The sequence below is a fragment of the Cucurbita pepo genome, unplaced genomic scaffold (assembly GCF_002806865.2).
Source record: "Cucurbita pepo subsp. pepo cultivar mu-cu-16 unplaced genomic scaffold, ASM280686v2 Cp4.1_scaffold000190, whole genome shotgun sequence".
Lineage (NCBI taxonomy): Eukaryota > Viridiplantae > Streptophyta > Magnoliopsida > Cucurbitales > Cucurbitaceae > Cucurbita > Cucurbita pepo.
Genome location: NW_019646457.1, coordinates 30,412 through 56,855, shown reverse-complemented (window position 1 = coordinate 56,855; position 26,444 = coordinate 30,412). Strand labels below are relative to the sequence as shown.

The 26,444-nt window shown below is 35.9% G+C and overlaps 1 non-coding gene across 1 annotated transcript; it reads right to left on the bottom strand.

Moving 5' to 3' along the window:
* Positions 1-6,572: 6,572 nt before the first annotated feature.
* On the bottom strand, positions 6,573-6,735 carry LOC111784348. The gene has a single exon (XR_002813528.1). It is a non-coding gene; the product is annotated as a U1 spliceosomal RNA (small nuclear RNA).
* Between the last annotated feature and the right edge of the window lie 19,709 nt (positions 6,736-26,444).

Here is a 26,444-nt window from a genome sequence, read left to right as displayed (position 1 = left end):
ATCGTTCTATCAATCTATCACAAACCTATCCCTTTCTACCCATAACCTAACCGTATTCTTTCATCAATCTCTCCTATCCATAGCACTCCGGTATGTAACCTAACTCTAACGTTTCATGAACGTATCTTACTCCTATCGTTACATTTCGTTTTGTGCATCCTTCTCGTACCCTATCTCAAACATATCCTTGAGCACATCATACCATAATTATTATCATACAAACCACATATTATAACATAACATAACATATAGGAAGCATATCGATCCACAGACAATTCACACATATCAATATATATGACACGTGCAGAACCACAGGGCACGTGTCAACATCAAATATAACCATGCCGATAGTAAGGTCACTTACCTGGATAGCTTAAGTCGTCACAAATATATCTTTAATGAAAGTTCGATTCTGTCCTTTGAAATTCGAGTCAACCTATATAAGCTCATGACATCAGTTTCAAGTTTTAACTCTATAAAATTATTACTCTAATTTACATTAGCCATCTTAAAATTCTAATCTTGTTGGACAAAATTTAAAGAAGCTCAATTGCCCTCTGATAAAAATTCTGATCTTTTTTATTAGACAAAATTTAAAGGAGCTAAACCAGCTCAGTGCCCTCTGATATTTCTTTTTATTGTTAAATATTGTTTAACAAATCTTTCCTCAATCTCCCTCTCTCTCTCTCTCTCATTTTTTTTTTTCCTTCTGTAAATAGGTTTTTCAATTGTGGAAACAGATATTACTGGCCAATTTTAAGTATAGGCTACCATCTTTTAGTTTATAGATCTGCCACCTAAAATTTTATTGAATCTAACCTTATAACCTTATTTCGTATAACTAAAATGCTAACAAAAATCTAATAATTGTATATGGGATCTGATTATTACCGACGGTAAGATAGAAAGATTTGATCATAAATTAATTTCTTATAACAATAACTAAATTAATTTCTTATAACGATAACTATAAAGGAAAAGAAATATGAGATAGGATTTTACCGTAATAACTGACCAACTCTGAATCTGCAATCTGTTGAAAGCCATTTTACTTATTCTCAAATCTGACCAGTTTTTTTTTTTTTTTTTTTTTTTTTTTTTTTTTTTTTTTTTTTTTTTTTTTTTTTTTTTTNTTAACTATTTTTTTCTTTATAATTTGTTTTTTATTTCTTTATTTATTTTTGGGCTATTACATCATATCATAGACATATCATATCGTATCATAAACGTATCATATCATAGGCATAGCATATGATAATCACATCACACATAACAGACATATAACACGTGCGAAGTAGGGGTGTACATTCAACCCGACAACCCGAACTATAAGGGTTGGGTGGGGTTGGATTAACATTTCGGGTAGAGTTGGGTTCATTTTTTCTGAATCCAAACTGAATTGGTTCAGTTTTTGGTTTCTGGGCAAAACCTTCGAATTGACCCGAGCCAAATAAAAATAGATTAAATATATTAAGAATCTTTTTGTATTAATGGATTTGCTAGAGTGGTACTAAGGAAATCTTGTCTAAGGACACTTATGTTGACGTGAGGCAAATATATGTTTTTTTAATTTTATTATTTTTAATTTACATGTTTTCTTTTATTATTTTGTTATTTTATTATTTTTAATTTTATTTGTTGTAACCTTATTCTATAACGATTTATATATATTTTTTATTTTTTTAAAAATAATTTATGACTCTTTAAGATCACGTAATTTATATATATATATATATATATATATATATATATATTTTATTTTTTTTAATAATTTAGGACCCACGTATATTTATTTTATTATTTTTAATTTACATGTTTCTTTTTATTATTTTGTTATTTTATTATTTTTAATTTACATGTTTCTTTTTATTATTTTGTTATTTTATTATTTTTAATTTACATAATTCTTTTTTATTATTTTGTTATTTTATTATTATTATATAAAACAAAATTTTATACTGTTTATAAATTAAATATATTTCTTTTTTATTATTTCGTTATTTTATTATTATTATAAAAAACAAAATTTTATACTGTTTATAAATTAAATATATTAAAATTCTAATGTATTTATTATTTATTTGTTAGGTTACAATTTATACATATTTCAATTAACATATATATATATATATATATATATATTTTGTTATATACAATACCTATAAATTAATGGTTTATTTAATTTCATGATTTATTGTTATTTTAATCCATTATCAAGAGATGTCGTACTTAGTTGTCTTTAGTTTTATAACCATGTTGGTTATTTTAATCAATTATCAAGAAATGTAGTATTTAGTTGTCTTTAGTTTTATAACCATGTTGAACTAGGTTAATATGTTACAATTTTCGCTCCATGTTTTTTTATTGAATTTGTTTTTTCCTCTTTTTTGTGTGAATAATTATAGATTGATTTGTGTTTGTTTGGGAAGTTTTAATATATTTTATCTAAGATTGTATCCGAATCATTATAAATTGTGGATAAATAAAATTAAAAAAAAAAAATTGACAACTCAACCCCGACCCAACCCGAAAATAGAGGGTTGGTTGGGTTGGGTTGTGAAAAGTTTCGGGTTGGGTTGGGTTACCAATCCAACCAACCCGAACTTCTGGGTTGCGTCAAAAAAATTCCCCAACCCAACCCAATCCCGACCATGTACACCCTTAGTGCAAAGCACTGGCACGTTTCATCATACATAACACAACTTCTAACCAAGCCGATAGTAAGACCACTTTCTTGGTTGGTCTTGGCTGACATTCTCCCTAAAATAATTGCTTGAGCTCGTCCTTCGAATCTTATTCCAAGCGTTGCCTAACTATTTCCTATAGAACATTCACTCAATTTCCTTAATAACTCTAATTTTCTAATCTAATTTAACTTGAATTGAGAAATTGAGCATTATACTAGCCTTAATTTAATCGCCTTCGATAAGGTCAAATTCAGCTTCAGAATAGTCGAAAAGGTAGAAATTAACTTCCCAAATTTGGGTTGCCTTTCACCTCTAGTTACCCTCATTCATCATGGGAGCGTTAGTACCTTAGTATAATCTGAGAATGGAGAGGTACGACGTTGCCGTTATTTACAAATTAACTTCCTCCTCGCCAACGGGGATTCTAAACTAAACACACGATAGAAGGGTATTGTTCGGCTTACCTATGCGTTTTGAATCCTTGTTGAGTTCTATCTTGGAGCTTCAACCTTCGTATGGTGTAAATGTGAGTTTCTCACCGACGTCGTTCTTCAATATACATAAACGTTTCATCTCCTCATGGTTTTCTCACAGGTGGGGTTTGAGGAGTGACTGAAGCGTGGAGTAACTTTTGACCGGCAGTGTGGTTGCATGGGAGTCGTGGTCACTCAATTGTCAATTGCTAGCAACAAGTATTTTGTTCTACTTGTTATAATTTTAGTCATTGGATGTGGGTGTACATGATTATAGATAAATGAGAGACATTATTTACGTACAAGGAGTCCTTTCTAATATTTTCCCGAATATGCATGCTACGATACCATGTTCACATTATGTCTTATGAGACACTTGATTAGTCCGGTATGATATGAATGATATGTTATATATACATATGTATAGACCATTGAAAGGTTATGTCATGGAAAATAAGTATGATGTGCATCATAATCTTGTACAATTATTTGAAAATGCAAGACCTCATACACATTGTATGTCACGAGTATATGATACTTATCTAAGATGTTTTGTATGGACCCATACACTATGATATGATACCACTCCTTTTTTCCTATTGGTTTTCAATAGCATGAGTGTGCTCTACCCCATAACCAAGCCTAGTGGATATGTATACGAGTCAAGCCTAATGGGTACGAATACAAGCTTTCCTTATGAGTTTATGGGCACTTACGTTAACCTTGTGTAGAGAAACACTATGCATTCAACCATACCAAGGAAAGAAAATAGAGTCCAAAATATAGCAAGAATAGTAGGTCCCACCATGAATGCATATGATTGCATTTTCCGTCCTCCCTAACAGTGAGGTCCCTTCCCGACCCTACCATAGGTTCACGCTGATATTTTTTTGTAGTATAGATAATAATGGTATCAAAATCAAATAAGAATGATCTTTCAAAAGATGAGAGTGGTTGATAGCTCACTTATGAGATGTAACTCCCAAACTCATCTCTAGTAGATATTGTCCATTTTGGTCCGTTATGTATCATTGTCAACCTCACAATTTTAAAACGCATATTTTAGGGAGAAGTTTCCACACCCTTGTAAGGAATGCTTCATTTCCATCTCCAACCGAGAGGCGTGATGCTTGTCCAAAATGGACCTAAAACGACTTTGATAGCATAAAACCCGAGTAGGAAGAATTGACAACTAGTCACATTTCCCTGTAGTACATTTTTGGATATTTAGCTCCGACAGGTGTAGACATAACTTTAGTGACCAGTCATACACCCATGTATTGACACAACAATAATAACAGAAGTCTATCTAACATGAAAGCAAGTATAAACGGTTTGAAACGCGCATGAGATCATGGACAACACGTCCTAGACAAGCATGATTAGGACATCCAACATGCGACCATAGACAACACGACTTGAACAAACATGACCGTAACATCCCGCACCCTAAAGAAATCCGTTCTCTATAGTTTTCAAGTTAACTGAACCCATCTCTAAACTAACAAAGCCTCAAAGCTGGAATGAGATTTGACGCCATGCATCAAAGGAATGATCTAACATTCAAGAAAGGTGAAGTTGAGACCTAATACTGTAACTACAACAGCCAGCTACTTATGGTGCAATCCCCACTCAGCCCGATGCATGAAATGAAAAGGAAATAAGACATGATTCAGCTCTAAAATTTCACAAACAAAGAAACTTTCAAATACTGAGTCATGAGGGTCTAATTACTTCTAAAGTTCATTTCGATGGCAGGATGTTAGGAACCACGATTCTCTACACTACTTTGAGTAGGATGTTAAGAACCATGACTCTCTACACTGGTATGATATTGTCCTCATTGAGAAGCTCAGTTTTGTAACAGCTCAAGCCCACTCCACTTTAAGCAGAATCTCAGCTGTGTACCCACTCCACTTTAAGCATAAGCTCAGTTTTGTAACAGCGTCTACCGCTCGTAAATATTGTCAGAAGCTCAGTTTTGTAACAACCCAAGTCTACCCTAATAGATATTGTCAGAAGTTCAGTTTTGTAAAAGTCCAAGGCGCGCTATTGTCATCTTTCCCTACGGTTTTTACTTTGGGCTTTCCCTACAGTTTTTAGGTTTTTAAAAAGTGTTTGTTATGTAGATGTTTCCATACTCTTATAAATAACGTTTCGTGCTCCTCTCTAATCGATGTGAGATCTCATATCCACCCCCTTCATGTTAGGAACCACGACTCTCCATAATGGTATGATGAGACTTTCCACAAAGGTATGAAATTATCCACCCTAACTATAACTTCTCGTGACTTTGCTTTGGGCTTCCCAAGAGGCCTCCACCAGGCTTTGCTTTGGGCTTCCCAAAGGCCTCCACCTTGAGCATAAGCTCCGATGGATGTATTCTTTACATATAAACCCATGATCCTCAGGGCCTCCACCGAGCATAAGCTCCGATGGATGTATTCTTTACTTATAAAGGGATGTATTCTTTACTTATAAAGGGATGTATTCTTTACTTATAAAGGGATGTATTCTTTACTTATAAAGCCGGGATGTATTCTTTACTTATAAAGCCGGGATGTATTCTTTACTTATAAAGCCATGATCCTCTTCTAAATTAACGCTTGTGATCCTCCTCTAAATTAGAGGATGGGGGACTCTAATTAGCAAATGAGACTCTCTACAATCCTTGATCCTCCTCTAAATTAGAGGATGGGGACTCTAATTAGCAAATGAGACTCTCTACAATCCTTGATCCTCCTCTAAATTAGAGGATGGGAGACTCTAATTAGCAAATGAGGCTCTCTACGATCCTCAACACAGGAATTAGAGAGCCCATGGGGGACTCTAATTAGCAAATGAGGCTCTCTACAATCCTCAACACAGGAATCAGAGAGCCCATAATCCGAATGGGATTCTCTACACCTTAACACAGGAATCAGAGAGCCCATGATCCGAATGGGACTCTCTACAATCCTCAACACAGGAATCAGAGAGCCCATAATCCTCCTCTGAGTTAGAGAATGAGTTAGAGAATGTGAGACTAGCGAATGGGAGTTAGCGAAGGTAAGACTAGCTAATGGGACTAACCATCCTTATGACTAACCATCCTTAACACAGGCAACACAGGCATGTGAGGGAGGGAGGTTGGTTATTATAGTTTTTTATTTCTCCAATGCTAAGAAACCCCACTTCCTGAATCTTTCGTTTAAGAAAAAACGAAAATTAAAATGAAGAACATTTACTACTTCAGACACAATTCCTTTCCACATATTAAAATGACGAAATAGAGACAGGAAAATACCTGGTGAGATTTCAATAATGTAGAATTTAATGCCTATTCTTGATTGGGTCGTCCAGTGCCCAGTACGATTTCCATGGACGCGAATAAACAAACAATAAAAAAAAAGGTTGAAACTGGGGGATATTGATAGGGGCTGCGCGAACGCAAGCCCCACTACCACAAATTATGACGTAGGCTCTGCCACTTTGGGCAGACCTTAGACGGGCACCCCTCCTTTATGTGCAATGGAGGTCACCAATCTAGGCCATGGGCCTTCTTGATCGCCCATCGACCTCGTCCAGGTAAGTATCTCTCTTGAATTGATAGTGTCTTGTATTTATAGTGATGTGATGCCTTCCTGCCGCTAACTTGAGCGATGTGGGTCTTTTCTTATCACTAATTTTGAGAGAAAGGGTAAAATGGGTACAAAATTGTAAATAAAACTAACAAAATAAAAATTTAATAACTTATCCCATATTTAAAAATTAATAGTTTATTGATACAAAATTAAAAATTCAATGATTTATCAGACATTCTTGGAATGGAGATAAATACAAATTTAAAAGTTTACGAAGTAAACTTATAATTTAATTTAGCAATAAAGAACGATTTGAGTAACAAATAATGCCTATAAAAACAATATTCAGGATTCGTTGAAAATTTAGTATCATACATGTTTCAAATATTCCATTGAGTCTTATATCTATGGATCGAGTCGTAAATCTAGAGATGGACATGAAACTCACGAGTTCCTTAATAAGATTTAAGTTGTATAACTTTTTTGCTTCATTAAGGTGAAATTACTACGTTGCCCTTCCATAAAGCCTATTGTCTTTTCGTCTTAAAATATCTCATAATGCTCCTCTAAAGTTATCATCGATAATTTTTATTTTTATTTTTATTTTTATTTTTATTTTTTTTTAATTTTATGTTTCGAACATTTTAGGTTGATTATACATCACATTTTTCAATCTTATTTTCATTTTCGGTTTATTTGTTTCGATTTATTTTTGGTCAATCATATTTTATTACCAAGAGACTAAATGTTTGAGCTTTGATCTCAAGCGTAGGATTGTCACATTCTCTAAAGAAGAATTTCTATTGATGATTAGATTGTGGCAATCCCTTGTTAAAGTGCTTTTGAAGGATGAAGCGACTAAAGAATTACAAATCAGATACTTCAACAATGAGTGTGGGGAGATGCACCTCTTGACCTTTGAGGATAAATATAAGAACCTAAAGTTTGGAAACAACGATTATGCCGTTAAGAATATGATAAGATAACCCTAATCCTCAGTCCAACGATCCAAACTTTTGAGGAAACAAAAACCCTCGAATCAAAAAAATTAACACCTCTCCTACAAAATTTGGATCAACCAAAGAGAATAGGCTAGAATTAGATTACGATAAAAAAAAAATCTAAAAGCAAGATTAAATTGAGTCACTCCAAAACTAAACTTGATCCATGAAACTTAAAAATGGCAAAAATGATGCTCAAATTTATGAGGGAAAGTTTCACAGAATTCTATGATTTACTCTCACTACCCTTTAAATCTAAAAAAAAAAATAATAATTATGAAATCAAAGCTTTTTATCCACTACAATAAATCACAGTCATTGGATCTCCTCCTAAATTGGATAGGATCTAGAACAAGCATAGATCATCACATCCAACCGCTAGTATTCAAAACAAAGGTCGGTAAGGTTCTGATCGGAGCTGAGATCATCATAAAGTTCAATCTTCAAATCACGATAATTCTGGAGCTCTCAATATTGGTTTAAGCTCCTCCAAAGTCTGAAGTTGGGGCAACAATATGGAACAAGAATCGAGCAAGGTTGAGCTCCCAATTGTAAGCTATAAGCGTTTAGATTTTGGGTTTCCTACTCTTGGATTTCACCCAAATTCGAGAGCAATTCAACATCATTTCCCTTCAAACTTGTTCCTACCGTTTCTAAACAAGATTACTCACAAGTTCTATGAAGGAATAGAGTGTTGAAACTACCCAGAAACCATTCCCCCAATCCAATCCGTCATTGAAGAGTTTCAAGGAAAACTTGAAAATTCAATCCGAGGATACACGATAATTCGTCGAGCAAGGACGATCCCAATCAGTTTCTGCACCTCCAAGGAATGTTTCCATAGAAGACCTCGAAGAGAAATAATTGCAGGAATGAGCCCAATTGAAGAAAATCAGTTTTGGCCTCAAATTGGAGGTAAGTATCGAATTCCTATCTACGGTCCCTTTTTCTCCAAATTGAGCATTCTTTTAGCTTCAGAGGAAGAAGTTGAGTAACTTTGATGAAGGAATCGAGAGCGAAAATTTTGTAAAACAAGCTACTTAGGAGATCGATTTTCTAGTGTTTTGGGTAACTTTCAAACTAGGACAATTCTCCAAAATTGGGGACATAGACTCAAGGGTGTCTCTCCAAACTAATTCTTTTAGCTTGAGAAAAGGATATGGAAGAGGTTCCATGAAGAAATCGGATCTTGAAAACCCCTAGAATTGGCTACCCAATAAGAAATCCTCGTTTTTAGCTCCGACGAGAAAATTGATTTTGGACAAACTTTGAAGGCGAATATTTTAGGCTATGATCCACGAGAAGGAATGAAATCGATCCCTAGATCTTCCCTGTAACATCATCTTTAAGTTTCACGAAGAAATAGATTGGAGAAATAAAGTGATCAGAGTTGTGGAGTTCAAGTTTCAGATAGCGGCATGATGAAAACGCGCGTTTTCTTCCTTTCCAGAGGAAGAAGACGATGACGTGGCCGGTTCAACTAAACTGGCCAAGTCAACCCAAAATCCGATCTTTCTTTGGGTTTTCTCAATTTTACTCCCTTTTCAGACGGGTTCTCATGAAAATGTTTATGGTTCCATAAACTAGACACAATAAGAAGTCCGTGGAGGAAAATTTGAAGTAATTTAGATATCAGAAGCTCAAAAATGGAAATCCCGAATGTCGACGATGAGATAAGACCTTGGATTATTTCTTAAGAAATACTGGTAAGAATCACTTGGATTTCTATATGAACCATAAACCAAGTATGATTTAAGGTTATATGAAGGAAAAATCTAAAGAACCATGAGTTAAGACCTCAAACCAATCAAATTGCTTGGGATTTAGGTAACGTTAAAAAAACCCATTAAATGAACTCGGCCGCTTATGAAATTTTAAGTCTGTGCATATTATAGCATGCTGAGGTTTTGTTTGAATTTTTGTGGTCATTGGATGTTAAGTAGGAAAACCAAGCAATAGTGAAAAATGACCATAATGCCCCTACGAAAGACTACATATGGGTTAAGCCCTAAATGACCTCAAAATATTATGAAATCTTGTATGAATCGTTATCGTAGGAGGTTGTATAACGTAATGAAGTTTTGGAGTCATTGAAAAATGTTAGGTAGCGAAACAAAGATATGGGAAAAAACGTTCATCACGATACATACGACTTTACCTCCTAGGATGACTAACGAGGTATACATGAAGTAAGAGATTCCCCACATATACCCTTGATCGCTAATAAGATTCTATGCGCACAAGATCATGTTGGGCTATTCCTAAAAAGAACTTAAAAGTTCCAAGTTTGACCCAAGACATTATGCATAGACTCTAGGGTCACCAAGAATCCAATAAAACACCTAGGTTAATGCAAATATCATGCTTAATAGGTTGGTAGGATCCATGCCCGAAGTAACCATTATCTCCCATCACGAAATTATCACGAGACCCCTATTCCTCTTTAGGTGGGATGCCCAATATGTACCATGAGCAGGATGTCATGATGGACTTATTATTTCCCTCACCTAAATGAGATGCCCTACATCACGATTTACCAGCAGGATGCCACGATTATGACGACGCCACCTATGCACTCATGGGAAAAAAATTAAGGGTTACTTTGGAAGAGTTTTTAGGGCTAAAATACGATGCATGACATGAAAACCTCTAAGGTTTAGTTCTTGAAAACGAAATAAGAAGTCATATCCTACCTCAAGGTCTAAACATGCTCCAAATTACTAACTATTTTCTGTAAGGCCTATTCTAAATGACATGAGGATAGGTTCAAGATTTCATGTTGATTGGAGCAAGTTTGGAACATAAACTAAGATAGAACTTAAACGCATAAAGGAAACACCTCAAGATTCAAGACCCTTTTAGAACCCTATAAGGAATCCATTATGAATCTATAACATTCTAGAATAACTCATGCTAGTTATTATGATAGATTCATATGATTACGAATGCATGTTACAAATTATGCCTAAAGGAATTACGAACCTTAAAAACTTACAAGATTGAGAACCACGAATAATATCATACAAGCTCTACAACTACCAAGGCAAGAAGAATGCTAGGAACCACTTAAGGATAAGGGACCAAGGTCCTCAGACTAAAAAACTCAAGAATTCTAGGTAATACTTTAAACATGTCCAATTGTGACTCATGACCTCCCACCACGCAGTGCTTTCAGAGGCCATGTTTCCTCTTCTAGGTGGGATACCATGCACCATGTTTCCTTGGAGGATGTCATGATTTGGCCTCATGTTTCTCTCACCTAGATGAGATGACGTGCACTATGTTATTGGGTACCCAAAGATTTGTAGGATGTCAGGTTCATGCATGCACCAATCACGTGACCTTTATGGTCTATGCCCTGTTCATGCATACATCGATCATTTGACTTTTATGGTCTATCATGGGGAATAATCTAAGGCCATGATGGAATAAGAAGATAGTAAGTTATCTTAGCCAAGAATCAAGAACGTCCTAAGACCTCCCATGATACATCATGCTCAAAACTTATAGTACGCTGCTTCGAACGCATGAAGCCTTGAGCGTAATATTAAGACTGTGTCGCTTGGAATGCATGAAGTCTCGGACACAGGTTGACAGGTTTATAACTAGTACCGTAAACTCTAAGGGGAGTGTCTTGGAGAAAAAAAATTAAGAAACATAACAAGAACCTAGAAAGAACCAAGAACAAGAGAAAGATCATGGACTAGAACATGGATCAAGATCCAAGTTAAGGACAATAACCAAGAACTAAGAACCATAGTACTAAGACCCTTAGAGAATAACCAAGGTTTGAGAATCCAAGGACCAAGATCCTCGGGATAAAAGATGATAAGAACCCATCAGTCAAGAACAAGAAACTAAAGGGCCTAAGTACTCACGACAAGAACAAGAAAGGGAGTGTGATACCCTACCATATCAACGACATGATTAAGAGCCTATAAGTAGGCTGCTTACTGAGTCTTTGTACTCATTCCTTATTTTCTATTTTTTTTCCAAGTCATAAGGAGCTGGTGGAGGTTGGGAGCAGACTCTGGAGCCAGTGCAATAGACAAACCTCACCCGTCGTCCTTCAACCCTTTTTGTGTTAAAATATTTTGGTGTCATTCCTTATTTTTGTTTTAACTAATGTTATGTGTTTTAAATACTTTGTATAAAATTTATTTTGATATAATATAAGTATAAAATTTGGTTTGTTTTATTTCACGAAAAAATTTATCCATCTCTTTGGAGTCATTGAGGCAACCCGATCCTTACACATATATTGTCCTCTTTGAGCTTTCCCTTTCGAGCTTCCCCTCAAGATTTTTAAAATGCGTATGCTAGGGAGAGGCTTCCACACTATTATAAAGAATGCTTTGTTCTCCTCCCTAACCGATGTGAGATCTCACAATCCACCCCTCTTTAGGGCCCAGCGTCATCGCTGGCACTCGTTCCCTTCTCCAATTGGTGTGGGACCCCCTAATCCATCCCCTTCGTAGTCCAGCGTTCTTGCTGGCACACCTCCTCGTGTCCACCCCCCTTCAGGGCTTAGCATCAAGTGTCTGGTTCTGATTGGTTCTTGAGCATGGACTAGAAGAAGGGAAATGCAAATGTTCGATGCAATGTGTTTGCATATTTGCAAAGTATGGATAGTTTTTGTCTCGAGCTTTGATAGTCTTGTCTTGAGACAAATTTTTTTATTAAAGAATCAATGGTACTTACAAAAAATGAACCTAATTTAAAATTTAATGTTTCTTTAATAAAATGATATCAAAAGCTCTAGTTGGGTATTCATTACAAAGAAACTCTCTCCTAAAGTTGTTATTTCTGCGTCAATTATATGTTTAGGTGTACTTCAACCAAAGCTCAAAACCAACATCTAGTATCACATCTAAGATGCCAAAACAGATGTTGTGTATGTTGTGTATGCTAGCGTGTTGATTATGTATGTTGGATCTTCTTTTGCCTTGTTGATCTGGTGTGTTGTATTCAAGTTTGATTTATTGCATTAATGTCTTCTACATGTCAGAAGTACTTTAAATCTTTAAAGAGTTTTATGTCTTTTAAATTTTTGAAGATATTTTTATTTTTTAAATGTTTACAAAAGTGAAGCCTTCAAAAAGTTTATTGAGTACTTCGGGTTCAAATATTTGTCGGGTTTCGAATTGGTTGACTTTCGGCCAAATTATATCGTTTGATGGGATCACCTTCAACTTATTTGAATTTGGGTCTAAATATTATGACTCAATTTGATTAGGCTATGCTTACTTCATTAGATAGTCATGTTAGAATATATATATATATATATATATATTTTTTTTTATCTTCAATTTTTTTATCTGCAATTTATATGATGTGTTATCATTAACATAATACATTAAAGAAAAAGAAAAGAAATAAGAAAAAAAAAAGTAAAATATAATAATATTTTTAGAAAAAAATATAATATAATATTCTACTAACACAATTTCTAAAAATTTAAATCTTATTTATTACAACATAATATCCTAATAAGTAATTTTAGAGATTTAATGCCTTTGAAAAAAAAAAGATGGAAAAAGTAGGCATAAAGGACCAATATGTCATTTTTTTCAATTTTTAAGGAACTTAAATTTTCAATTCTTATCCGGAAGTAATTTTAGGGTGGTCAAGAGTGAAAAAATGACCCATAAAGGGAAAGAAGTTTTAGGAAAAATTTTGATTTAAAAAAAAGAAAAAGAAAAAAAGATAATAATAATAATAATACTAAATATTTTAAAAATGTCAAACTACCAAAATATCATTGAATTTCGAAGTATTTACGAAATGCCATGACTAAGAAAATCTGATATGCCACAGTGAGCCGGCCTCAGAAAATCCTTCGTATCTTCGTCTTCAACTGTTGGATCTTCACCAAATTTGAGTATATTCTAGAGGAGACACACCTTATCATATCCAACGACTAGAATTTAAATTAGATGTCAGTTTCTTGCTAATCGAAGAGGATATTTCTGACGAGAAATAAAAAAACTCAAACTCCAAATTATGAAAATTTTGGAGGTTTCAATGTCGATTTAAGTTCTCTCTATAAAGTTTGAGGTATGGGCTTTCATTTGGAACAAGAATCAAGTTAAGTCGAGCTATCAATCTTGAGTTATAGCCCTTGATATTTTTGGTTTTCTCTCTCGAATTTCTTCAAACTTTGAGAGCTATAATCCACAATTTATCTTCAAACTTGTTTCTACACTATCTAAACAAGATTACCAACAAGTTTTATAAAGGACTCGAATGTTGAAAGAGCCTCAAACACCAATCCCCAATAGGGACTGCCATTAAAAAAACTTAAAGAAAGCTTGAAATTCCAATTCGAGCCTACACGTAAATTCATGAAGGCTTTCCCATTCATTTTTTTGTACTTTCAACGAGCATTTCCATAGAAAATCATGAAGGTTAAGGCTAACAAGTCGTGGAGTATGCCCCATTGAAAAAAGTCATTTTTGGGTTGACATTGGGGTAATGATCAAATTCCCATATACAATCCAATTTTCTCAAAATTGAGCCTTTCTTTAGCTTAATAGAATTGATATGAGTAACTTTGATGGATAAATGGAGAATTAAAATGGACTTTTGAATTTTCAGGTGAATTGGAGACCGATGAATGGTTTCCAAAATTAAGGCCATACACTTAAAGGCGTTCCTCCAAAAAAAAATCCTTTAATTAGGGAAAGAATAAAAAAGAAATTACATGAAGAAATCGGACCCTTAAAAGCTCTAGATTGACTGCACAATAAGAGTTTTCTAGGTTGAACTCCAACTAGGAAAAGGATTTTCAGTGAATTTTGGAGGTGAATAACATATGATACAATCTACAAGAAGGTATGAAATCAATCCCTAATTGTTCCTTGTGGCACCATATTTAAGTTTCATGAAGAAATCGAGGAAAAAATGGTAAACATAGAGTAGAGGAGATGAGTTTTCAGATGGGGGCACAAAAGCTGGTGCGCATCTTCTTCCTTTGGAACGCTGACATGGTTGTTTCAACTAAATTGGTCATGTCAACCCAAAACTAGATCCTCTCTTAGTTTTTCTTAATTTTATCCCTCTTCTAGATCCGTTCTCATGAAAAAATATTATGATTCTAGAAATTAGACACCAAGGATTTTGTGAAAGAAAATTTGAAGTAATTTGGATATCGGAAGCTTGAGAACGGAGGTTTCGAACATCGACGACGAGGTAAGTAGCCATCTTAGACTTTTTTTAAGAATTACTCTACGAAACGCTTAGATTTCAGTATGAGCCTTAAACTAAGAAAGAATCAATGATATATTAAAGAAAAACACCAAAAACCAAGAGTTGACCCTCAACTAATTGATTTGCTCGAAATTTAAGCGTTAAAATGACCCACTCAATGAACTCCAATACCCATGAAACTTTAATGCTAAACAAATTATGGCATATTAAGATTATATATGTGATTTTTGGTCATTAGACAAGATTTAAGGAGCTAAACCAAGTAACGGTGTAAAATGACCATAATACCCCTAAGGTAACTTATCTTCGATTCATTACCCAAATGACATCCAAATGTCATGATACTTTATTAGACTATGAAAAGATTCCAAAGATAAGACCTGTGACGCAAGAAATTAGTTAATTACCCTCCGTATCCAAATTGAATCCTTGATCAGTTAAAGCTCTACTTGGAAATTCGAAGCACCCTGAATACTCAGGTAGCAGTAGAGAGTAGGCTCGAGCTTCCTAAGGCCAAGAGCAAAGCCCGCAGATACCTACTAGTTTAAGGATGCGATGAAAGCCTACAAGTAGTTACTTACTGAGCATATTTATATACTCACCTCTTTCCTCTTTCTTTTTCACGTGTTTGTAATCCGTCGGTCGAGGTGGAGGAGCGTTTGAGAGTTATGTAGTCATTAGGGGAGTCGTTCCGGAACGTCAGTCCATCTTTGTGTTTGAGTCTTTTGTAATTTGTTTTGCATTTGTATGTGAAACTCACTTTTCCCCTCTATATTAAATTCAATCAACAATGTCTTATAATTAGATTATATTTTGTATTTAATTTTTGTGTGGTTGTCTTTATTACGATCGAAATCTTATCCGGTTCTCATATGTTGTTTTATTTTATTTTTATTTTTTATTTTTATTTTATTTTGCCTTCGTCTCCTTAGTCATGGTCCAAGATTTAAAGCCTAAAAAATCGAGTTGTGACAGGTTGATATTAGAGTAGTCGAACTTTAGGTTCTATAGACTTTTTCTTAGGGTAGAGAATCGTAAACCTCTGTGACTCAAATCAACGACACACCTTACCACGACTAGGTATGTAGTCTAACCTTTTTTAGTGATATATGTTATGTTGTAAGACCTATATGAATTTGATGATTGTCTTGGGTCACGTGGTAGTTATGATGACATTTTGGGGTGTTAAATACTGAACATTTACCCTATATGTCGATGTGGATTGAGTTATAGTGTTTTGATAAGGTGATGAGGGTGAAAATGTGTCACATGATATTACCATAGCCTTAGGAAGATAGAGAGGTGATGACGCAGAGTGCATGATGTCCAACCCATAGAGATGGGCTGAGATATCTTAAAGCCTAGTACGAGATATGTGCAATATGCCAACTATAAGTTATGCGGCAAAGAATATTCCTGTTGAAAGATCGCCCAAGAGATAATAAGTTTCTTCGGATTTTAGTGTGGAGGTCTCAGCATTGTAGTAGCTTGTGGTCATCAAGATTGTGTGATAGTGTAATAAGTCATCCTCAAATATGGACAAGCAGGCTCGCCGAGACAAGGATGTGAAACCGTCAGCGTAGACCAGTGAACCTTGAAGTCAAGAGCAATAGGAAAAGAGTCCAGCCGTTATCGCATCTACACCGACTAGAGAGAGAAGAGTCCAGGTGCCATGATAATAGTAACCTACCTTTAAATAGATTATATGGAATACAAAGAGTAGGACTCTAGTTTCACACATGAGTGTGATGACCATACTTGTGAAGGATTCTCATATAGATGTAGAGCCTAAAAAATGTAATTATCGAAACTACGAGAGTGGTAGTAGATATGGTGACTTGTAAACAAGTAAAGCTAGCAAGAAATATGGTATGTCTCAGGGAAAACCTGGACATAGGATATTACGCCTATTTGTAGAGGAAGCATCCCCAAAGTTTAAGGGAAGCTAGATACCACACAAGATTTTTTAATGAGTTCCATGTGATGTTGTATAAGAACCTAAGAGGTTTATAGGCTCGAAAAGTCAGTGATGGGATATCACTACGAGAGGAGATGTGACTAGATCACTCATAAGACATTACAGGAACTAGCCTAGGTGAACGTAGAGGACTTATATAAGGATTATTTACTTCCAAAAAGTCCGTATTTAACTTAGATGAGTATTAGTACTAGCTATGTAACAAGGCATCTCTCTGTGAGGAAAGACTTGTGTTGGTCACATGAAATGAAATTATGAGACTATTTTTGGTGAGGCAGTAAATACCATAAGAGTCTTGGCAAGGCTAGGATACCTTTGGATGAGGATCAAAGAGAGGGACATATCGAAGAATGCTTTCGGGAGCTATCATGAGTTAGGAGAGTTTATTGTTAAGTCCTTCGATCTGAACGTTCAGTTGACTTTCTCGATACTGTCATCATAGTTTTATTTGACGAAATACACCAAGATGATGTTAGTTCATAGAGAATACCTGAGGAGAATTCTGTTGTTGTTATGAGCTCACTAGTTATACACACCTGAGGGAAGTTCTATTGGTATTATGAGCTCACTAATCTTACGCCAAGAACCAAAGTGACGAGTTTAGTTGCTAGTAGTGGCCTTCTTCGGTCACGTGGTACCAAGTTCTTGGATCAAAGGCGCGGTAGAAGCGTTGTTGGAGGCTATCAAGATGACTTTACAATATTTGAGCTTCTTATATGGTATTTAGTACCCTGTGCCATGTACATGTTGAAAGGCATGACACATTTTAGTAGAACAACACCCTGAAAATACTCGACATTGAGGAAGGACTAGTGACGTAGTCCAAGTTTAAAGGTGTCTACCTAATGACGTACTACTAAGTGATAGTAAGACTCACGAATTATATAGCCTTCCTTCAACAGGGTATGAAGACAATCAAGGAGTATGATTTAGTGCCCCTTGAACTGACAAGGTTTGTGCTAGTGTTGGTTAGTATAGTGATGATGAGGATGGACCACTTTATTACCGATTCCAATGATGAGATCTAGAGCTTCATATTACCCAAGTTTCCTCAGCGTATGTAAAAGCATTGTGTGATGCTAGGAAGATGGACATGTTGCATTTGGAATAGAGCCTACGGAACCTATATGATTGTAATCACTCCTTAATTGATGGTAATGCTCTAGTAGTGACCTTTAAACTCCAGCAGGGTGAAACGTAAATAATGAGAGGTGGGTAGCTCTAGGAACACCACAAGAGTTCGAATCATTTTCATGAACAGAAAACACAAGGAAGAGATACCAAGAGGACAGTAAGGTGTAGTATGGCTACATCAATCACATGAATATGCATTGAACAGATGTCCGTGGTCACGGTTCAATAGAACTATTCTTGTCTTTTCAATCACTCAATTCTGTCAAGAATCAAGGAAGAACGAAACATTTAAACTTTCCTTCAAATTCAAGAGCTTTCTTGGAATTAAGTTTTGAATTTTTAGTATGGTTATATTGGAGGGATTTTGCATAAGTTTCATGAAGGAAGTTGGAGTTGATTCATACCCGAAGGTGGCATTCTGATAAACATCTAGTGGCTGAAAATATTTGTCAATTTTTTGTTTTTGATGATTTTTGGACTCCATTATTTATTGGTGTGATTGACTAAAAATTATGAAAAAAACACCTTCTTAACCATCAATTAAAAGTTTACGATTTTTGTGAAGAAACTAAGTTGATTTGAATTGTTCGGAGACAGTTATAAAATTAAAGAGTATATATATAAAAAAAGAATAAAAAACTGGTTTGGAAGTTTAGGAACTTTGACGAAGGAGTTGAATGCATAGGTTATTGGGTGTGAGAGAGATTCCAGGAATTTTGGAGCTCCTAACATGCGANATAGGAAAAGAGTCCAGCCGTTATCGCATCTACACCGACTAGAGAGAGAAGAGTCCAGGTGCCATGATAATAGTAACCTACCTTTAAATAGATTATATGGAATACAAAGAGTAGGACTCTAGTTTCACACATGAGTGTGATGACCATACTTGTGAAGGATTCTCATATAGATGTAGAGCCTAAAAAATGTAATTATCGAAACTACGAGAGTGGTAGTAGATATGGTGACTTGTAAACAAGTAAAGCTAGCAAGAAATATGGTATGTCTCAGGGAAAACCTGGACATAGGATATTACGCCTATTTGTAGAGGAAGCATCCCCAAAGTTTAAGGGAAGCTAGATACCACACAAGATTTTTTAATGAGTTCCATGTGATGTTGTATAAGAACCTAAGAGGTTTATAGGCTCGAAAAGTCAGTGATGGGATATCACTACGAGAGGAGATGTGACTAGATCACTCATAAGACATTACAGGAACTAGCCTAGGTGAACGTAGAGGACTTATATAAGGATTATTTACTTCCAAAAAGTCCGTATTTAACTTAGATGAGTATTAGTACTAGCTATGTAACAAGGCATCTCTCTGTGAGGAAAGACTTGTGTTGGTCACATGAAATGAAATTATGAGACTATTTTTGGTGAGGCAGTAAATACCATAAGAGTCTTGGCAAGGCTAGGATACCTTTGGATGAGGATCAAAGAGAGGGACATATCGAAGAATGCTTTCGGGAGCTATCATGAGTTAGGAGAGTTTATTGTTAAGTCCTTCGATCTGAACGTTCAGTTGACTTTCTCGATACTGTCATCATAGTTTTATTTGACGAAATACACCAAGATGATGTTAGTTCATAGAGAATACCTGAGGAGAATTCTGTTGTTGTTATGAGCTCACTAGTTATACACACCTGAGGGAAGTTCTATTGGTATTATGAGCTCACTAATCTTACGCCAAGAACCAAAGTGACGAGTTTAGTTGCTAGTAGTGGCCTTCTTCGGTCACGTGGTACCAAGTTCTTGGATCAAAGGCGCGGTAGAAGCGTTGTTGGAGGCTATCAAGATGACTTTACAATATTTGAGCTTCTTATATGGTATTTAGTACCCTGTGCCATGTACATGTTGAAAGGCATGACACATTTTAGTAGAACAACACCCTGAAAATACTCGACATTGAGGAAGGACTAGTGACGTAGTCCAAGTTTAAAGGTGTCTACCTAATGACGTACTACTAAGTGATAGTAAGACTCACGAATTATATAGCCTTCCTTCAACAGGGTATGAAGACAATCAAGGAGTATGATTTAGTGCCCCTTGAACTGACAAGGTTTGTGCTAGTGTTGGTTAGTATAGTGATGATGAGGATGGACCACTTTATTACCGATTCCAATGATGAGATCTAGAGCTTCATATTACCCAAGTTTCCTCAGCGTATGTAAAAGCATTGTGTGATGCTAGGAAGATGGACATGTTGCATTTGGAATAGAGCCTACGGAACCTATATGATTGTAATCACTCCTTAATTGATGGTAATGCTCTAGTAGTGACCTTTAAACTCCAGCAGGGTGAAACGTAAATAATGAGAGGTGGGTAGCTCTAGGAACACCACAAGAGTTCGAATCATTTTCATGAACAGAAAACACAAGGAAGAGATACCAAGAGGACAGTAAGGTGTAGTATGGCTACATCAATCACATGAATATGCATTGAACAGATGTCCGTGGTCACGGTTCAATAGAACTATTCTTGTCTTTTCAATCACTCAATTCTGTCAAGAATCAAGGAAGAACGAAACATTTAAACTTTCCTTCAAATTCAAGAGCTTTCTTGGAATTAAGTTTTGAATTTTTAGTATGGTTATATTGGAGGGATTTTGCATAAGTTTCATGAAGGAAGTTGGAGTTGATTCATACCCGAAGGTGGCATTCTGATAAACATCTAGTGGCTGAAAATATTTGTCAATTTTTTGTTTTTGATGATTTTTGGACTCCATTATTTATTGGTGTGATTGACTAAAAATTATGAAAAAAACACCTTCTTAACCATCAATTAAAAGTTTACGATTTTTGTGAAGAAACTAAGTTGATTTGAATTGTTCGGAGACAGTTATAAAATTAAAGAGTATATATATAAAAAAAGAATAAAAAACTGGTTTGGAAGTTTAGGAACTTTGACGAAGGAGTTGAATGCATAGGTTATTGGGTGTGAGAGAGATTCCAGGAATTTTGGAGCTCCTAACATGCGAAGAAGCTTGCTCAGGAAGACACACGTCATCCAAGTAAGTAACCACACGAACTTTAGGCAAATAGTACTTGTAGGTATCGCTAGGACGTGTTAGCACACAAACATTCCTTACCTTAGGTGGTTAGATAATGCATGTTAAAGACTAAAGGTTGTTTTTGGGTGAGTGTATACTTATGTATGTAAGAAAATTATCGTTATGCCCCTAGGTTGAGATTTGTGAGAACCATGCTATTTTATGTATTATGCAATGCTAGAAAGAAAATATGCATGACTAGAATATGAGTTGAGAAATATGGATGAGTGTGGTGGTATGCATGATGAAAAAAATTATAAAAATTTTCCTACGATAAGATTTGTGATGAGTGATGTTTTATATGTTTAATGTTATGTCAGAAAAGAGTTCTCCAGGCTGATAACAGTGTAACGGTGTCTACAGATCCTCCACTACCCTTTCCAATCTGGTGGCGAACTAAGCACATGCCAACTATAATAATGTGAGCTTCAGCTTTGTGGAATGACTCATGGTCTCCTGAACAGGGCCACTGTGTTGTAAACCTCTTCTTGNTTCTTATATGGTATTTAGTACCCTGTGCCATGTACATGTTGAAAGGCATGACACATTTTAGTAGAACAACACCCTGAAAATACTCGACATTGAGGAAGGACTAGTGACGTAGTCCAAGTTTAAAGGTGTCTACCTAATGACGTACTACTAAGTGATAGTAAGACTCACGAATTATATAGCCTTCCTTCAACAGGGTATGAAGACAATCAAGGAGTATGATTTAGTGCCCCTTGAACTGACAAGGTTTGTGCTAGTGTTGGTTAGTATAGTGATGATGAGGATGGACCACTTTATTACCGATTCCAATGATGAGATCTAGAGCTTCATATTACCCAAGTTTCCTCAGCGTATGTAAAAGCATTGTGTGATGCTAGGAAGATGGACATGTTGCATTTGGAATAGAGCCTACGGAACCTATATGATTGTAATCACTCCTTAATTGATGGTAATGCTCTAGTAGTGACCTTTAAACTCCAGCAGGGTGAAACGTAAATAATGAGAGGTGGGTAGCTCTAGGAACACCACAAGAGTTCGAATCATTTTCATGAACAGAAAACACAAGGAAGAGATACCAAGAGGACAGTAAGGTGTAGTATGGCTACATCAATCACATGAATATGCATTGAACAGATGTCCGTGGTCACGGTTCAATAGAACTATTCTTGTCTTTTCAATCACTCAATTCTGTCAAGAATCAAGGAAGAACGAAACATTTAAACTTTCCTTCAAATTCAAGAGCTTTCTTGGAATTAAGTTTTGAATTTTTAGTATGGTTATATTGGAGGGATTTTGCATAAGTTTCATGAAGGAAGTTGGAGTTGATTCATACCCGAAGGTGGCATTCTGATAAACATCTAGTGGCTGAAAATATTTGTCAATTTTTTGTTTTTGATGATTTTTGGACTCCATTATTTATTGGTGTGATTGACTAAAAATTATGAAAAAAACACCTTCTTAACCATCAATTAAAAGTTTACGATTTTTGTGAAGAAACTAAGTTGATTTGAATTGTTCGGAGACAGTTATAAAATTAAAGAGTATATATATAAAAAAAGAATAAAAAACTGGTTTGGAAGTTTAGGAACTTTGACGAAGGAGTTGAATGCATAGGTTATTGGGTGTGAGAGAGATTCCAGGAATTTTGGAGCTCCTAACATGCGAAGAAGCTTGCTCAGGAAGACACACGTCATCCAAGTAAGTAACCACACGAACTTTAGGCAAATAGTACTTGTAGGTATCGCTAGGACGTGTTAGCACACAAACATTCCTTACCTTAGGTGGTTAGATAATGCATGTTAAAGACTAAAGGTTGTTTTTGGGTGAGTGTATACTTATGTATGTAAGAAAATTATCGTTATGCCCCTAGGTTGAGATTTGTGAGAACCATGCTATTTTATGTATTATGCAATGCTAGAAAGAAAATATGCATGACTAGAATATGAGTTGAGAAATATGGATGAGTGTGGTGGTATGCATGATGAAAAAAATTATAAAAATTTTCCTACGATAAGATTTGTGATGAGTGATGTTTTATATGTTTAATGTTATGTCAGAAAAGAGTTCTCCAGGCTGATAACAGTGTAACGGTGTCTACAGATCCTCCACTACCCTTTCCAATCTGGTGGCGAACTAAGCACATGCCAACTATAATAATGTGAGCTTCAGCTTTGTGGAATGACTCATGGTCTCCTGAACAGGGCCACTGTGTTGTAAACCTCTTCTTGAGAGGGGAGTATAAGTCCACGTCGAATAACCTATTAGCTAACCAGGACACGGGGATCACATCCCTTAAGCTTAGGTGACTCTATGGTCCTGAGGGATGGGCTAGCCAANGTAAAAGCATTGTGTGATGCTAGGAAGATGGACATGTTGCATTTGGAATAGAGCCTACGGAACCTATATGATTGTAATCACTCCTTAATTGATGGTAATGCTCTAGTAGTGACCTTTAAACTCCAGCAGGGTGAAACGTAAATAATGAGAGGTGGGTAGCTCTAGGAACACCACAAGAGTTCGAATCATTTTCATGAACAGAAAACACAAGGAAGAGATACCAAGAGGACAGTAAGGTGTAGTATGGCTACATCAATCACATGAATATGCATTGAACAGATGTCCGTGGTCACGGTTCAATAGAACTATTCTTGTCTTTTCAATCACTCAATTCTGTCAAGAATCAAGGAAGAACGAAACATTTAAACTTTCCTTCAAATTCAAGAGCTTTCTTGGAATTAAGTTTTGAATTTTTAGTATGGTTATATTGNACTCTCGTTCTACAACAATGCAATTACCTGAAAACTATTTTTAACACTTGAGTATTAAAGACCCTAAATTTTCACATACTCAGAGTCGCCACTAACGTCTCATGCTCATCTGTAAACTTCGAAAAACACTTAAAACAACTTCTTTTGTGGAAAAGAGAGTCATGGTCTCGGTCCTTCATGTTTAAGTACGAATCCATGCGATAGGATGCTTTTGAAATAGGCTCAACCGCTCGGGAAGGGGGTAGGGGGTATTCCAAGTAGGTATGGGGGAACATTTCTAGGGTCTTTTCTTTTCCTCGTACATCATTTATAGCTAGGTCTCACTAGTAGCGAGAGTCTCGATGCTGGGGACATTTCTAGGGTCTTTTCTTTTCCTCCTACATCATTTATAGCTAGGTCTCTCACTAGTAGCGAGAGTCTCTTTGGGAAGGGGGTAGGGGGTATTCCAAGTAGGTATGGGGGAACATTTCTAGGGTCTTTTCTTTTCCTCGTACATCATTTATAGCTAGGTCTCACTAGTAGCGAGAGTCTCGATGCTGGGGACATTTCTAGGGTCTTTTCTTTTCCTCCTACATCATTTATAGCTAGGTCTCTCACTAGTAGCGAGAGTCTCTTTGCTTTCAGCATCGAGACCACCTTGGCTTAATATAATGAGCTCATCCCATAATTCATTCAGGAACATTTCTAGCTAGGTCTCTCACTAGTAGCGAGAGTCTCTTTGTTTTCAGCATCGAGACCACCTTGGCTTAATATAATGAGCTCATCCCATAATTCATTCAGGAACATTTCTAGCGTGTTTTCTTTTCCTCCTACATCATTTATAGCTAGGTCTCACACTAGTAGATAGAGTCTCTTTGAACATTTCTAGGGTCTTTTCTTTTCCTCCTACATCATTTATAGCTAGGTCTTTCACTAGTAGCGAGAGTCTCTTTGAACATTTCTAGGGTCTTTTCTTTTCCTCCTACATCATTTATAGCTAGGTCTCTCACTAGTAGCGTGAGTCTCTTTGAAAACTTCTAAGGTCTTTTCTTTTCCTCCTACATCATTTATAGCTAGGTCTCTCACTAGTAGCGAGAGTCTCTTTGAACATTTCTAGGGTCTTTTCTTTTCCTCCTACATCATGGTCTTAGTAGCGAGAGTAGCTAGAGTCTCTTTGAACATTTCTAGGGTCTTTTCTTTTCCTCCTACATCATTTATAGCTAGATCTCTCAGTAGTAGCGAGAATCTCTTTGAACATTTCTAGGGTCTTTTCTTTTCCTCCTACATCATTTATAGCTAGGTCTCTCAGTAGTAGGTCTCTCAGTAGTAGCGAGAGTCTCTTTCTCTTTGAACATTTATAGGTTTGAACATTTCTAGGGTCTTTTCTTTTCCTCCTACATCATTTATAGCTAGGTAGCTAGGTCTCTCACTAGGTCTCTCTTTGAACATTTCTAGGGTCTTTTCTTTTCCTCCTACATCATTTATAGCTAGGTCTCTCAGTAGTAGCGAGAGTCTCTTTGAACATTTCTAGGGTCTTTTCTTTTCCTCCTACATCATTTATAGCTAGGTCTCTCAGTAGTAGGTCTCTCAGTAGTAGCGAGAGTCTCTTCTCCTACATCATTTATAGCTAGGTAGCTAGGTCTCTCACTAGGTCTCTCAGTAGTAGCGAGAGTCTCTTTGAACATTTCTAGGGTCTTTTCTTTTCCTCCTACATCATTTATAGCTTGGTCTCTCATTCTTTTCCTCCTACATCATTTATAGCTAGGTTTCTCACTAGTAGCGAGACTGCTAGGTTTGAACATTTCTAGGGGTCTCTCACTAGTAGCGAGACTGCTAGGTTTGAACATTTCTAGGGTCTTTTCTTTTCCTCCTACATCATACTACTTTTCCTCCTTGAACATTTCTAGGGTCTTTTCTTTTCCTCCTACATCATACTACTTTTCCTCCTACATTTATACTACTTTTCCTCCTACATTTATAGCTAGGTCTGAACATTTCTAGGGTCTTTTCTTTTCCTTTTACATCATACTACTTTTCCTCCTACATCTTTTATAGCTAGGTCTCTCACTACTTTTCCTCCTACATCATTTATAGCTAGGTCTTTCACTAGTAGCGAGAGACTATTTCTAAGGTCTTTTCTTTTCCTCCTACATCATACTACTTTTCCTCCTATTCTTTTCCTCCTACATCATACTACTTTTCCTCCTACATCATTTATAGCTAGGTCTCTCACTACTTTTCCTCCTACATCATTTATAGCTAGGTCTCTCACTACTTTTCCTCCTACATCATTTATAGCTAGGTCTCTCACTAGTAGCGAGAGTTTGATAGGTCTCTCACTAGTAGCGAGAGTTTGAACATTTCTAGGGTCTTTTCTTTTCCTCCTACATCATTTATAGCTAGGTCTCTCACTAGTAGCGAGAGTTTAATAGGTCTCTCACTAGTAGCGAGAGTTTGATCATTTCTAGGGTCTTTTCTCTCTTTTCCTTCTACATCATTTATAGCTAGGTCTCTTACTAGTAGCGAGAGTTTGAACATTTCTAGGGTCTTTTCTTTCTTTTCCTTCTNGACTACTTCCTCCTACATCATTTATAGCTAGGTCTCTCACTAAGCTAG